This window comes from Mustela nivalis (assembly GCF_964662115.1).
Source record: "Mustela nivalis genome assembly, chromosome: X".
Classification (NCBI taxonomy): domain Eukaryota; kingdom Metazoa; phylum Chordata; class Mammalia; order Carnivora; family Mustelidae; genus Mustela; species Mustela nivalis.
Window position 1 is genome coordinate 43,220,463 of NC_139040.1, and position 13,560 is coordinate 43,234,022.

The window sequence follows — 13,560 nt, forward strand, 5'->3', positions numbered from 1 at the left end:
AATAAGACACCTTTATTGCTCTCATCACTTAGGAAGTTCCAAGGGTTTTAAGAGCTCTGTGCCAGGAACAGGACAGAGAACAAATACATATTTCTTTTTAAAAATATTTTATTTATTTCTTTGGCAGAGTGAGAGAGATCACAAGCAGGCAGAGAGGCAGGCAGAAAGAGAGAGGGAAGCAGGCTCCCTGCTGAGCATAGAGCCCAATGCAGGGCTTGATCCCAGGACCCTGAGATCATGACCTGAGCCAAAGGCAGAGGCCTAACCCACTGAGCCGCCCAGCCCCACCCCCCCAAATATATACTTCTTGTTATAAACCACAATATCACAGTAGAATTCATCAGTGCAACTATCTGAACCTGGGGTTTTCTTCACAGAACGTTTTTGGTGTTTTATTTTTTAAGTAACAAATTTCATCTCTTTACTTGTTACAGGTCTATTCAGACTTTGTATTTCTTTTTGACTTGGTTTTGGTAGTTTAACTCCTTCTAGGAATGTCCATTTCATCTAGGTTATGTAATTCATTGTCATACAATTATTTATAGTATTGTCTTACAATCCTTTATTTGTGTAAGGTTGACACTGGTGTCCCCTCTTTCATTCCTGATTTTAGTAATATGAATCTTCTCACTTTTTTCTCTCTCTTGTTGTTCAGTGCAGTTAATGATTTGTTGCCTTTGTTGGTTCTTTTCAAAGAACCAAATTTTGGTTTCATTGAGTTTCTTTACTTTTTTTGTGTTCCCTATCTCATTAATTTCTATTCTAATCTTTATTATTTCCTGCCTTTAACTTGCATTGTGTTCAGGTTGGTATTCTTTTCAGTTCTTGAGGTGGAAGACTACGTTATTGAGCTCTTTCTTCCTTTTAAAATATAGATTTTACAGCTACGATTTTTTTCTCTAGGCTCTGCTTTAACTGCATCCCATAAATTTTGGTATGTAGTGTTTTCAATTTCTTTCATCTCAAATTATTGCGTAATCCCACCCCTCTTTGACCTATCAGCTTTTTAGGAGGTGGTTTTTTTTTTTTTAATTTCCTGAACATTTGTGAATTCCCCACATGTGCTCATTTCTAATTTCATGACATTTTGGCCATAGAATATATTTTTAGATTGTAGATTCCAATACTTTTAAATATTTTGAGACTTATTCTATGGTTTAACACAATTATTGGGGGAAAAAATAGAACAAACTAAACCAAAGCAAACAGAAGGAAGGAAAGAATAAATACAGATTAGTGTGAAAATAAATGTAATAGAGTACAGGAAAATAGAGACAATTAAATCAAAATTGGTTCTTTAAAAAGATCAACAAAATTAACAGACTGATAGCTACACTAAGAAAAAGCAAGTAGATTCTCATTACTAAAATCAGGAACAAAAGTGGGGACATCATTGCCGACCTTACAGAATGAAGTGAACTGTAACGAAAATCTATGAATCTATGAATCTATTGCAAGTCAACAAACTAGACAATCTACAAGAAATGGACGTTTTTCTAAAAAGATATACTATACTGGAGCTGACTCAAAAAGAATTAGAAAATCTGAATAGACCTATATCAAGTAAAGAGATTGAATTAGTAATAAAAAACAGCCTCATAAAGAAAAGCCCAGGCCCAGACAGCCTCATTGGTTTATTCTACTATTTATTTATTTATTTGAGATTTTATTTATTTGACAAAGGGAGAGACAGCAAGAAAGGAACACAAGGAGTGGGAGAGGGGGAAAATCAGGCTTCCCGCTGAGCAGGGAGCCTGAGGCCGGGCTCTGTACAAGGACCCTGGAGTCATGACCTGAGCCGAGGGCAGATACTTAATGCCTAAGCCACTCCGGCACCTCTCTACTAAACTTTTAAACAAAAATTAATAATAAGCCTTTAATATTCTTGTAAAAATAGGAGAGAAAACAATTTTCAACACATTCTATAATATGAGCATTACCCTGATACCAAACCAGATAAAAATATCAAAAAAGACAACAATAAAACAATATGCCTTATGAATATAGACACTAAATACTAACAAAATAATCCAACATCATATATAACAATACCATGACCAAGTGGAATTCATCCCAAGAATGCAAGCTTATTTTTTTAATGTTTTAATTATTTTATTTATTTACTTGTCAGAGAGAAGAGAGAGAGCACAAGCAGGGGGGGCAGTAGGCAGAGGGAGCAGCGGGCAGAAGGAGAACCAGGGAGCCAAACAAGGGACTTGATCAACTTGATCGCAGGATCCTGGGATCATGATCTGAGCCAAAGGCAGACGCTTAACTGACTGAGCCACCCAGGCATCCCGACCGAATGCAAGCTTATTGATGTATGAAAATCAACCAACATAAAATGCCATATTAATTCAATAAAGAAAAAAAATCTCATGATCTTCTCACTAGATGCAGAAAAAGCATTTGACAAAATGGGAACTTCCTCAATCTGATAAAGATACAATGTAACTATACCACCTTACATTATACTTCATGGTGAAAGATTTAATGCTTTTTCCTAAGATCAGGTACAAGGCAAGAATTTTTTATGTTCATACTTTTATTCAGTATTATACTGGAGGTTCTAGCCAGGGCAATTAGGCAAGAAAAAGAAATAAAAGGCATCCAGATTTGAAGCAAGAAGTAAATCTATATTCATAGCGTGATTTTGTAAATAATATTCCAAAGGTATGCACACACTAAAAAGCTTTTAAAACTAATAAGTGCATTCAGAAAGGCTGCAGAATGCCATAACAATATTCAAAATGAGTTATATTTCTATACACTGGCAATGAATATCTGAAGATGAAAATGAAAAAAATGGAGTACCTGGTGAAGGCCTGGGTGGCTCAATCAGTTGAGTGTCTGCCTTCCACTCATGTTTTGATCCCAGGGACTTGAGATAAAGTCCCATACTGGGCTCCTTGCTCAGTGGGGAGCCTGCTTCTCTCCCTCTACCTGCTCTGCATGCTGCTCCCTGACTTGTGCTCGCTCTCTCTCTGACAAATAAATAAAATCTTTTTTAAAAAAGAAAGAAAGAAAAGAAAGTGGAGCACCTGGGTAGCTCAGTCGGTTAAGTGTCTGCCTTAGGCTCAGGTCATGATCCCAGGGCTCTAGGATCCAGTCCCAAGTCGGGCTCCCTGCTCTGTGGGGAGTCTGCTTCTTCCTCTGCCCTTCCTCCCCAATCATGCTCTCTCGCTCTCTCTCTCTCAAGTAAATAAATAAAATTTTTAAAAAACTAAAACTAAGAAACTGATCCTATTTACAGTAAGGTAAAAAAGAATAAAATACTTGAGAACAAATTTAACCAAAGAAATGCAACCACTGTACACTGAAAAATTTTTTAAATGCTGCTTAAAGAAATTAAGAAAGACCTAAATAAATGTAAAGATATTCTGTGTTCATGGATTGGAAGACTTAATATTGTTAACTTAGCACTACTTCCCAAACTGACCTGCAGATTTACTGCAACCTCTATCAAAGTTCCTGCTGACATCTTTTCAGAACTTGACAAGCTAATCCCAAAATTCTTTTGGACATCCAAAATACCCAGAATAGTCAAAACAATATTGAAAAAGGAAAAAATTGGAGGCCTCATAGTTTTGTATTTCCAAGTTTATTACAAGCTACAATAATCAAGACAGTGTGGTACTTATATAAGGATAGGAATATAGAAAAATAAAATATAATTCAGAGTCTAGAACTAAACCTTCATGTTTGTGATCAATTGATTTTTGACAAATGTGCCAAGATAATTCAATGGGGGAAAGAATAGTTTTTTTAGGAAATGGTGCTAGGACAGCTGGATAGCTACATGCAAAAGAATTAATTTGAGCCCCTACATCACATCCTATGTGAACTCAAAATGAATCATAGTTCTAAGTGTAAAAGCTGAGACTATAAAACTCTTAGGAGAAAACATATGAGTAAACATTTATGATCATAAGTTAGGCAATATGTTCTTAGACATGACACCAAAAGCATAGGTAACAAAAGCTAAAATAGATGAATTGGCGGCTTAGTCAAAATAAAAAAAAACTTTTATGCTTCAAAGGACACCATTCAGGAAATGAAAAATCAACCTACAGAATGAGAGAAAACACTTGCAAATCAACTATCTGATAAGGGACTGCTATCCAGAATATATAAATGTCTCTTACAAGTCAACAATTAAAGGACAAGTAATCAAATCTATTTTTTAAATGGGCAAATGTTTTGCATATACCTTTTTCTAAAGAAGATATACAAATGGTGATCATGCCCATGAAAATATATTCAATAATATTACCTGTTATGGAAATATAAATCGCACTACAGTGAGATACTTCATATCAACAAGGATAGACAAAATAAAAAGACAGACTATAGCAAGTCCTGGTGAGAATGTGAAGAAACTGAAACCTCATGCATTGTTGGTGGGAATGTACAATGGTGTAGCCACTTTGAAAAACATGTGGTAGTTTGCAAAATGTTAAACATAGAATTACCATACAACCTAGCAATTCTAATCCTAGGTGTATACTCCAAAGAATTAAAACGTGTTCACACATCAGCTTTTACACAAATGTTCATAGCAGCATTATTCATTGTAGCCAAAAATGAGAACACCCCAAATGTTCATCATCTGATGAATGGATAAATAAATGTGCTATGCCATTGAATGGAATACTATTAGGCAGTAAAAAGGAATGGAGTACTGATACATGCTACAACATAGAAGAACTTTCAAAACATCGTGTTGGGTGAAAGAAGCTAGTCACAAAGACTGCATGTTGTATGATTCCATTTATATGAAATTTCCACAATGCCAAATCCATAGAGACGGGGAAGGTAGATTAGTGGTTACCCGTTACTGGGTAAGGTGAGGATGGTGGTAGAGGAGAATATGTAATATTTGCTTATGTATAGGGTTTCTTTTATGGATGATGAGAATACTCTAAAATTAGATAGTGGTCGTGGTTGCACAACTTTGTGAATATACTAATATAACTGAATTGTATACTTTAAAAAGGGATGAATTTTGTGGCATGTGAATTATATCTTAATAAAACTGGTATCTAATAAAGTGTAATTATTTTCATTTAAAGACAAACCACTTTTTTTCTGTGGTGGAAGAGGCCCACTGTAATCAAACTTCCCCATGTGAATGTCTGGCACCCCCTGGAAATGGTGCCCTTGGCAGGTTCTGTACTCAGCTGTGACAAGTAGTCACATCAGGTTGGTAAGGGGAGTCAATATTGTTGCACTCTTGCATAGCTCTATTCTTGCTCTCATGGCCACTTTACGGGGGCTCATTGAGCAAACACCAGGATTGCTGGGAGGAAAAACTGAATGATATCTACAGAGATGGTCATTTTTTCTCTTAATTATTGAGAGCTTTCTCTGCAGTGGCTGCCCCCAGTGGGTACACTCGCTATCTGAATATATAGATATCGACTATTTAGAAGGGAATGTGGTCTAGATGTCAAGATCCTCCCAATGGCTAAAAACATGCAGAAACTTGTTCAGGGCATCCACCATGAAGAATCCCTGTGCCCCTGTTTCTTCATAACCATCCAGATACCTTTTGTGAGCTGGTGCCTAAACATTGCCTGATATTTTCTTTCTTTCTTTTTTTTTTATGTATTTATTTATTTCTTTGTTTAAGAGAGAGAGAGAGAGAGCAAGCACACAGGGAGAGAGTGAGAGAAAAATGCAGATTCACCACTGAGTGGAGAACCTGACGTGGGGCTTGATCCCAGGACTCTGGGATCATGACCTGAGCTGAAGGCAGAAGCTTAATCAACTGAGCCACCCAGACACCCCATCTTTTTTTTTAATTGAGATAACTTAGTAGATACCTTCAGACCAGCTGAGCCTGGTCTTTTCTCTTTTTTAAAAGATTTATTTATTTGTTTGAGAGAGTGGGGGAGTGAAAGGGCAAAAGGAGAGACTCTCAAGCAGACTCCGTGCTGAGGGGCATGGAACCTGTTGTGGGGCTTGATCTCAAGACCCCAAGATCATAATCTGAGCTGAATCCAAGAGTTGGATGCTTAACCAACTGAACCATTCAGGCACCCTGATCCTGATTTTTCTATGCTGCCTCTGACAATATTTTCCCAAGAGCCTGTGGAAACTGGCTAGCATAGGGCTCTCTCTCTCTTTGGTCCTGAACCCTAAATTTCTTTGGGGTTAGGTGGGAAAGTCCCTCCTTGAAAAAGTAATTGAGAGATAACCAGACTTTGGCACAGACAGGGAGAGGCTTAGAGAGCCAAGCTTTGAACAATTTTGACCCTGTGCCATTGAATAACAATCAGGATGCTTTAACTTTGAAGAACAGTCAGTAGACATAAATGGTCCAGAAAATAAAAACCACAAACCAAAATAAAATATTTTTTTTAGAAATGAAGCTCTTAAGATTATTTATTTTGAGAGAGAGAGAGAGAGAAAGAGAGAGAGGGAGACTGGGGGAGGGGCAGAGGGAGAGCATCTTTCACACAGATTCCCTGCTGAGTGAGGATCCCAGCTCCTGGCTCCATCCCACAACCCATGAGATCATGACCTGAGCTAAAACCAAGAGTTGGATGCTTAACCAACTGAGCCACCCAGGCACCCCCCCACATTTTTTTTAAATGAGGTCACAGGCTGGCTTAATCATTTTGTGAGTTGATCACAGAAAAAGAACTTTGAATTTCTGGCAAATTTCAGAAAAACTGAATGGAGGGAATACAAGGCATTAGATGTTCAGTTGCTTAGTTACAAGCCACAGAAGCCAACTCTGGTTAATTTGAGCAGAAAGAGACTATTATTAAAGGGTATTGAGTAGCCTTGGGCTGGGGATGGTGCTAGAAGAGGCAGATGATAAGGGTTAAAGTTCCTACAGTTAGGAACAAATCCAGAATACACTTAAGAATCAATCTGATTTCTGTCCCTTTTAGTTTTTGCTTTTTCCAGAATGTCTTATAAATGGAAGCAAACTAGAGTATAGCCTTTTAAAAAAGATTTTATTTATTCATTTGACACACAGAGAGAGACAGTGACAGAGGGAACATAAGCAGGGGGAGGGAGAGAGGGAGAAGCCAGCTCCCCACTGAACAGGGAACCCAACGTGGGGCTCCATCCCAGGAGCCTGGGATCATGACCTGAGCCAAGGCAGAGGCAGACGCTTAATGACTGAGCCAACCAGGTGCCCCCAGAGCATAACCTTTTTTGGTCTGGCTTCTTTCACCTTAGCCTAATGAATTTGAGTCATTCATGTTTTTGCATGAGCCAGTAGTTTCTTCTTGTTTATCCATTCACCGTTTGGGGGATAATTTGGATTGTTTCCAGTTTTGAGCTCTTATGAATAAAGCTACTAAAGTTTTCATTTCTCTTGGGTAAATACTTAGGAGTGGGATTACTGGGTCATATGGTAAATGTATGGCTGCCAAACTTTTCTAAAGAGGCCATGCCATTTTTTCCCATTTATTTTAAGTAAACTCTACATCCAGCATGGGGCTCAAACTCATGACCCCAAGATCAAGAGTGGCATGCTCTACTGACTTGAGCCAGCCAGAAATTCCCACCAACAATGAGAATTCCAGTTGTTCCGTATCATTGTTAGAACTTTTTAATAACAGCCTTTTGTTTTTGTTTTTTTAGTTTAGCCACTCTAGTAGGAGTGTAGTAGTATCTCATTTCCCTGAAAATTAATGGTGTTGAACATGTTTTCATCTGATCATTTGCCATATTCATCTTTTCTTTGGTGAAGTTTCTTTTCAAATCTTTGCCTATTTTTAAATTGTCTAATTTTCTTGTTATTTGTCTTATTATTACTGAGTTGTAAGAGTTCTTTGTATATTCTGGAGACAGATACTTTATCAATGATCTTCCAGGTGGAAGCTTGTCTTTTCATTTTCCTAACATGTTAATGGCTTTTGAGGAGCTTTTTAATGAGGAGCCTCCATTTAATGAGGAGCCATTAAAATATAAAAATATTTTAATATTGATGTCGTCCAATTTATATATTTTTTACTAGCACTTAACATCCTTCTGTGAAAGGTTTGCCTAACCCAAGATTATCTCTTTATTCCTATTTTTTCTAACAATATTTAATTTTATATATTTTTAAGGTAATCTCTACACTCAATGTGGGGCTTGAACTCACAACCCCTTTGGGTTCTGGGCCCCAAAGTCCAGAGCATGCACCACTGACTGAGCCAGCCAGGCACCCTTCTAACAATACTTTAAATTCTATTGTCTGCATTTAAATGTTTTATCATTAGCATTTGTCTTTTTCTATTTTTTAGTAGGAAAAACTGGAACTTATTAAGTAGATAGTGGAAGAAAAATAATTTCAAAAGTCTTTAAACCACTATAACATTAAGTAAGCAATATTTTACTCTGCAGATTATTCCCTATTTTTTCTATTTTTTAATGAAGTATTAATAATTTTAGTTTTTGCATTTTGACCTATGAGCCATTTTGAGTCCATATTTTGTATATGGTGTGAGGCAAGGGTACTTTTTTTAAAAAAGATTTTATTTATTTATTTAAAGATTTTATGTATTTGTTTGAGAGAGAGAGAGAAAGCATGAGAAGGGGGAGGGTCAAAGGGAGAATCAGACTCCATGCTGAGCAGGGAGCCCAATGCAGGATCCAATCTCCAGACTCCAGGGTCATGACCTGAGCTGAAGGCACTTAACAAACTGAGCCACCCAGGCACCCCAAATATTTTATTTATTTGTTTATTTGACAGAGATAGAGAGAGAGGGAGATCACACGTAGGCAGAGAGGCAGGCAGAGAGAGAGGGGGCTTGATCCTGGGACCCTGAGATGATGACCTGAGCCGAAGGCAGAGAGGCTTAACCACTGAGCCACCGAGGTTCCCCAAAGGTACTCTTTTTTTTTGTATATGGATGTCTTCTACAGACTGAATGTGTAACCCTCAAATTCATATTTAAATCCTAACATCCAATGTGGTGGAATTTGGAGGTGGGATCTTTGGGAAGTGAATAGGCCATGTGGTGGAACTGTCATGAATAGGATTAGTTTCATTATAAAAGAGACCCCAGAGAGTTGCTTTGCCCCTTCTGTCATGTGAATACATCTCTTTATGAACCAGGAATCAGGCCTTACCAGATACCAAATTCATCAGTGCCTTGATCTTAGGCTTCCCAGATTCCAGAACTGTGAGAAATAAATGTTTGTTGTTTAAGCCACACAGTTCATGGTATTTTTGTTATAGCAACTAGAACTAAGACAACATCTGATTGTTCCAGAATCACTTGTTGAACAGTTTATTTTTCTCCACTGAATTACTTTGAGATCTTTTTAAAAGATGAATTGTCTATATACATATGGACCTATTTCTGGAATGTCTGTTTTACTCTATTGACTATGTCTGTAGTCTATAGAATCCTGCATTGGGCTCTCTGCTCAGCATGGAGTCTGATTCTCCCTCTGACCCTCCCCCTTCTCATGTCTATTCTTATGCCAATATTACACAGTCTTGATTACTATAGCTTTATAGTTAGTCTTGAAGTCAGGCAGAGTCCTCCAACTTTGTTCTTCTTTTTCAACATATTCTGGCTATCTTATGTTCTTTGCTTTTCCATATAACTTTTAGAATCCCAGTTTGCTGGGATTTCTATTGGTATGACATTGAATTTATAGATCAGTTTTAGAGAGAATTACCATATTAACACTACTGGGTCTTCTAATCCATGAATAGTTATCTCTCTAAACTCAGGGCCCCATATTCAATCATAATTTTTAAATATATGTGTCAAGGACAGTGTAGGGGATATCAGGATGAATAAGAAAGTGTTTTGATAAAGGAAAATACTGGTGGGTTAAATAAAATACCTAACATTGAAAGTTTTTAATATTTTTAAGAGCACTATTACCCTTTTCAGTTGGAATTGGGTTTGCAATGGAAAGGGATATTTTCAGCTTGAAACTCAGTTGCATAACCCTCTCTGATTATGTGTGGACAGGTCCCTTAATTTTGTATTGTGAGCCAGCCAGGATACTTTAGAAAACTCAGTCTAAGAAAGGTATGTAAATTTAGATATGGTTTTTTGGGGGGTACTGTGGTATAGTGTTCAATTAAAATCACCATCCATTGTCTGGTCCATAGATTAGTCTCAGGACACAGCCCCTAGTAGACCCCAAATATCCAAGTCCTCTGAAGAGAAAAGGAGCTATAAGCAAATATAAAATGAACTGAAAGTGGTAATGACTATGCTAAGAACTGTGGAATACACGGCAGCCCAAGGAGCTGTGGGGCAGTACCACTTGAGTGGGCATGACTCTGAAGCTGGGAGAGAGGCTTTATCCACATTCCTACAGCAGTCAAGTAGGGGCTTTGGCCCTTTGGGGATGATAGGGAATCAGAGAGGCTTTGTCACCACAACTCCATATCAATAGTTGTTAGCAGAGGATACAGGGCAGGGCAGAACAGAAGTGCCCAGCACATATGGTAGTATCCAGAGAATGGTGGCACCCTCTTCTCAGCTGCTTGGTCTTATTCCTAGGTACAGGTGAGACCTACCTTTGGCCTTCCTCTTAGTGTTTGACAGTCCAGGGTCCTACTACTACCAAGGTACCAGCCCAGCATAGCTCACATACTCAGTATCTAATCTGACCCACTCAGCAGTATGTGAATTTAAATTTTATTCCCATTTCACAGATGACAAGACTGACCCTTTACAGCACTGGTTCTGTTGCTATAACCACCAGTTGATTTCTCTAGCTGGGAGTCTCAGAGATAATGTGAGTTTTACTTATCATTTTACATTCTGACAACAGGAATTTTAAGTGTCTTTATTGCCCTCATATACTCATTGAACGTTTCAGTTGTTTATCATGTATTGATTTCTAGGGTTTTTGAAATTATGACAAACGTAGTCCATCCTTTAGGAAAAAGTGGTTAGTGAGAAAAGCGAATAAAAAGAATCACACATGGTGGCAGTCATAGGATGGTAGAGGACTCAGAAGAAGGAGCAGCAGTGCCCACTGACACAATTACAACTAGAGGAAGGCATGGGGATGAGTAATGCCCACCGAATGGCATAAAGATACTTAACCATAAGGTGACTGGACTCATGTTTGAATAAAAATGAGACCTTTTTTTTTTTTTTTGCTACCATACAGGAAAAACCATCATCTTTTTTTTAGTATACACATTTTCAGAGCTTTATCTATGCACAAATGCATTATGCAAACATTTATATTTTTACAAAAATGGTCTGATACTGTATATGTGGTTCTGAAAACTGTATTTTCTTTATTGTTATTTTACAGTGTACCATGAACATTTCTTCCATGCACATGGGTGAAAATTCCCTACTGAAAGACAGAGAACATTGTAGTTGGATCAAAAGGCTGCTGGTAACAAGAGTGACACCTAAAGCAAAGTATCAGCTTAAGGTTAAAGCACATAGCCTGGCAAATGCCTGTCAGGGAAAGCATGGTCAGCAATATTCTCATTAGAGAAGTTAAAATTGAAGGCCAAAGGCATTAAAGATATGGGATATCATGTAAACCCTTTTGGCCCCTACCTCCGCCCCTCATGCCCCTGACACCCCGCTGCCCCCTTGGGGCAAATGGATCCTGTACATCTCTTTGCATCCAATGAAAACCACCCATTTTCTGTTTTTTTCTTAGCTCTTCCTGAGCCCTTGACATATCTCCACATTCTCTCATCATCTCCTCACTGCCCAAGTGCCTTTCCTGTAAGTCCTCCTGATAGTCCTTAGGGGAATCATCTGTCCCCCTGTCTGTTTTTCTTTTTGCTTTCCTGGGCACATAATCTTCAGCTGGGCGCTTTTCAGCAGCCCGTGGCTCACTCTCAGGCTTTGCCAGGGATTCTGGCTTGCCCTCACCGTGTGGTTTTCCCTCATTTTCAGACTTGCCCTGCTTTTCTTGCTTTCCCTCATCTTCTGGTTGTCCCCCATTATCTGGCTGTCCCTTATTCTGGAGCTTTCCCTCATGCCCTGGCTTCCCCTCCACTTCCAGCTTCTCTTCCTCGTCTGATTTTCCTTCATCTTCAGGCTCTACTTCATCTTCAGGCTTTCCCTCAACTTCCAGCTTTCCTTCATTTTCATTGTAGAGTTTTTCCATGTTGAATTTTCCCTTCTTTTCCTTGTCCTGGGTTGGGGGTAGAGTGGGAAAGTGGGGGTAAGAGAAGTCAAAGGAGACAAGGGAGACTGAGGACTTGGAGGTGGAATGCAGGTGCTGATAGTACTGACATCTTTCCCCTTGGCTGGGTTCCCCTGACGTGCTTAAGCCCTCCAAGTTTGTCTTCTCCCCACCTTGGACCCCATAATTCACCCTACACCTGAGAGCCAACCATTTCCCTGGCAGGTCCTACCACCTTTTGTACCATCCCTCAGTATGGTGGGGTGGGTGCAACATACATGGTGGTGAGATGGACAGTGGGGACCTCAAATTCTGCCCCCACCGTGCCCTCTACACCCTCCCCCTACCATTCCTGTCCAGTGCCCCTCCACCCTTTCACTCACCTGAAGGGATTCTAAACAGGTTCTTCCTCCTTTTCTAGAAAGCCTTGCAGAGTGCAGGGGACAGGCAGACAGACCTGCAGACAGACAGGAGACACGGGCAGGGCCTGTGTGCTCAGCCAACTGAAGTTTCTTTCCTGAACCTGGGCTTTCCTCAAGCAACATTTTCCTTTCCTACCTCCCCCGCATCCCAGCCGCCATTACTTTTCGGGCCTCAGGCACCAAACCAGGATGCTTTCCAAACTGTTTGGGTTTCTGTGTTCCGCCTTCCCTGCAGGCAAGCCGCCCACCCTACCGCGGAGGGCAGTATTTCCGCGGAGGGCAGTATTTCCTCTTTGGTGCAGAGTGTGAGGGGGGTTATTTCTAAAATGTCTACATTTCGCTGTCGCACTGCAGGGGCGCCCCCCCCCATTTCAGGTCCAAAAATGGATGGAAGGCGCACAGGAGGGGCGTCGAGGAGGCGGTGGTGGGGTGCTCCATCCCCACCTGCCCACGTCCACGCTGCATCCCCTTCCTCACCGACCTCCCGGACCCCCATTCCACTCCGCGCTGCTCCGGGTTCCTACTCCCATCCACCTCCACCCCTGCCCACGGCTGCCAGCAGTGCCCACCTTTACACTGACCTGTGGGGCCCGGGCAGGCCTGCGCCTCCTCGGGCTCGCCGAAGCCCGCTCGCCCCTCGCCGGCCACCCAGGCAGCTCACGGAGCTGGTTCTGCGCAGGCGATGGGAGCGGACAGCGCAGGGACCGGACCGCAGGGCGGGCGAGCGGGCGGGCGCGGGGGCTGCTGCCCACGTCGGCGCCCAACCGGTCACGTGAGCGCCGCGTCACCCGAGCTCGGTCCCCCACCCCGCCCCCCTTACCCCTATCCCCAAGGGACCAAGCAACCACACGCGGTGGAGGGCCGAGTGGCAAATGGGGAATCAAGAGGGCAGAAGCCGGGAGGCTTCCGAACCGCAGGTGCTTTACCTGGCGCATCTCAGGCCCTCGCACTGCACCCCTCTGCGATGTACGCCATTGCCAGGTGTGACCGCTGTTCACAGGGACGGTACTCGACTTTGCCAGGAGCGCTCAACAACCGAGTCCCACAGGCT

The 13,560-nt window shown here is 40.8% G+C and overlaps 1 pseudogene across 1 annotated transcript; it reads right to left on the minus strand.

Annotated features, from left to right (window-relative positions):
• Positions 1–11,402: 11,402 nt before the first annotated feature.
• Positions 11,403–13,299, minus strand: LOC309856362 (annotated as a pseudogene). The gene is made up of 3 exons (XR_014316626.1): positions 13,091–13,299; positions 12,471–12,544; positions 11,403–12,096 (listed from the first exon to the last, which is right to left on the minus strand). The product of XR_014316626.1 is annotated as an uncharacterized misc_RNA (transcript).
• Between the last annotated feature and the right edge of the window lie 261 nt (positions 13,300–13,560).